Raw genomic sequence first — 3231 nt, forward strand, 5'->3', positions numbered from 1 at the left:
GCAGTTACATCAGCAAAAAGAGTCTCTGAAATTGGGAAACTTGGTTGCAAAGAACCGTTTTTGACATTCTTCTCAGATCAAGTGGTCCTCATCCCTATGCTAGGTTCTAATCCTAACGTGACCTCAATCTTCCACGAGACGCAGGAGATTGTCCTTCCAATGTTTAGAGCTTCGGGAGTCTGTGACATTCACCCCCTGGATGTAGGTGAGACCTTAAGGCTGTACTTGCAGGTCACAGCATCCTTCCATAGTTTGGACCGTCTCTTCATCCTTTTCTATGGGAAGGGTAAAGGAGACTGGGCTTCTCCCAGGTCAATCACGACCTGGATTGTCTAGGCCATCCAATTGGTCTACAGAGCTAAGGGCTCGATGCCTCCGGGGGCCGTGACCACACACTCAACCAGAGTGTTACTATGTTCTGTGGCGACTTCCCGGCATGTCACCCCTGAGATGAAGCTGAGCGGCCTCATGGTCCTCAATCAACACTTTTATGTCTCATTACTGTATAGAGCCTGCATCCCTATTCTCTGTTAATTTTAGTTTAAAAGTTCTGTTGGTTGATGGGGCAAATTGAGGTCTTTGAGTAACTGCCCACCTGGGTGTGTATGGCTAGTTATTTCCCATATGTATACTGCCATGGAGTCTGTCAGGAAAATGGAAAATTTCCTATCAAATTCTTAGCATAATTTCCCTTTCCTAATGGACTCCATGGCAGCAGGAGTACCCTCCCAATGCCATGAGTAGGCTAGTTATGGAACACTGCCTCTGGTGAGGAGCAAAGATTTATGGGAGTGGGGTCCTAGAGGAGAGGGTGTGACTAACCCATACGTATGCTGCCATGGAGTCCTTCAGGAAAGGAAAACTACGGTCAGTATCTGATAGGAAATTTTCAGTTCTTTCCCCTTTTTGATCACATACTCTTTGTTCAAGCTGTATTACATCTCGGTCTTAGAGAGGTGGGAGAGGAGAAACAGAAATACACTGATCTTCCCAGCGAATGGCTGTGCGGGAAAGAGGGGTGTTGTGTCAGTGCAAGTCTGATCATTGGAGGAGAGCAGGCTGAGTTCTCAGCACAGCTAGAAAACTGACCATGCTGTGCTCTCATGCCTAGTGTGATTTTTTTGTAAGTTTTAATAGGAAAGCAGAGGGACTGGCAGGAACACCAAGGATTTCACACAAGGGAAGCAATACAAAGAGAACAGGACAATTTTTTATATAAGTATATGGTACAGCAGGCACATATCAGGAATATGAAATTTCCGGTTGACATATTCTTTAACACTTAGGCACAGTGATGGTTAAAGTGTTACTAAACCCACAACAGTAAAATCAGCCTGTATATGCAGTAAAGCATGCTTGTTATACTCACTGTGGAACCTAAGGGGTTAATCCTCTGCATTGTGTAAAATCACTGTTTGATCCTGACTTCTCTGATGCTCCCCTTCTTCCAGTGTCCCCGCCTCTTATCTCCTGATAAGACATATCGTGTAACGACATTCTGCACATGCTCATTTTGAAGTGTATTGCTAGAGAGGTTTTTTTTTCTTGGGAAAGTGCATGTGATCAGCACAGGGCCAATCAGCACTGTCCAGACAGAGGTCAGGGGTTTTGCATCCTTCTAGAGCAGAAATAAAACTCCTCCTACAAGCTTTAACCAGTGCTCTGCTGAACACTGATAGAGGTCACAAGACTGCTCTAACTGCTGTTGTGTGTACTGTGGGAGACCAGATATAGTGAATGCAGGGTCCTGGGTTTAGTAACACTTTAAAGTTCAGAGCCAGCCAAAATGTCATTTTCTTGTTTTTTTGGAGAAGCAGGAAAGGGTTAGAACCAGGGGCAGACTGACCATTTTTAAACTCAGGCACTGCCTGAGGGCCTGGGGTCAGTAGGGGGCCCCATGAGATGCCCCTGGTACCTTTTTCATAAGCTTTTTTGAGTTTGGGCAAGGACACAGGGGCCCCATGATTTCCTATTGCCCAGTGGCCCCATGAGTTGTCAGTCCGCCCCTGTTAGAACTTGTGTCAAAGTTATTGTTGTCTGTGTCTCATCTAGGGAAATTTCACCTCACTCTTGTATAAGTGACTGCACAGAAATGAAGGGAAATGTACCTAACAGGGAAAAAGACAACAATAAATAACTTAACGCAGATTCTAACCCTTTCACACATTTTCCAAAATAAAACAAAAAGTTTTGTCTGACGTTTCACTTAAAGTGCACAAATTTGTATCACTGCAGCACACGTCATGATACTATATTAGCTAAACCACTGTTCCTAATGTAAACTGATAAATAGGACAAAGTTCATCTTAAGTTGTAAATGATAGCAAGGAAAAGCAAGCAAATCACAAAAAAAGAGGATGTACGATGATATGTAGCTTGACTCATAATTACTACAGAACTAGGATCAGCCTGACTATGAAAGGCATCATTTTCAAAGATCTGTAATAAAAAGCCAAAGCTTTACAACCTGGACTTATTTTTTGTAAATTCCATCATTCTTGTGTAACAAAACGTTCTACTCTGTAATCATAATATAGGCCGCGTCTCATGTCAAATGTTTATTGAAACATGAATCCATCCTTGCTACAATAAATGTAACAGTAGAAGGTCATTGGTTAGTAAATGTTGCAGAAACCTGCCAATAATATGTGAGGTGTTGGGGAATGGCTTAGCCTCAGTTTACATGCTCACTGTTCTTCCCTTGTTTGGCTTTTCCTTGGCAAGCCGCAATCACCAATATTGGCAAACCTCTGTTGTAGGCATGTTGGCGGGGCTTAACCCGTCCTAGTGGTGGCACAGGGAACTTCGCTCGCTAATGCACGCTGAAGCAGGCGGAGACAGCGATCACTTAAAAACTGCTTTAACCACTTGCCCTCCAGAGGATTTACCCCCCTTCCTGACCAGGCCATCTTCTGTGATACGGCGCTGCGTTACTTTAACTGACAATGATCATGCAACGCTGCACCCAAATAAAATTTCTGTCCTTTTTTTCCCCACAAATGGAGCTTTCTTTTAGTGGTATTTGATCACCTGTGTGGTTTTTATTTGTGTGCTATAAACAAAAATATACCATCAAATTTGAAAAAACCCAATATTTTTTACTTTTTTGCTATAAAACATATCCAGCAAAAAAATGTTAAAAATAAAATTTCTTCACAAATTTAGGTCAAAATGTATTCTGCTACATGTCTTTGCTAAAAAAAAACCCCAATATATATAAATTAATTGGTT

This window comes from Staurois parvus, unplaced genomic scaffold (assembly GCF_062004578.1).
Source record: "Staurois parvus isolate SC_StPar_1 unplaced genomic scaffold, SC_StPar_1.0 ptg000298l, whole genome shotgun sequence".
Lineage (NCBI taxonomy): Eukaryota > Metazoa > Chordata > Amphibia > Anura > Ranidae > Staurois > Staurois parvus.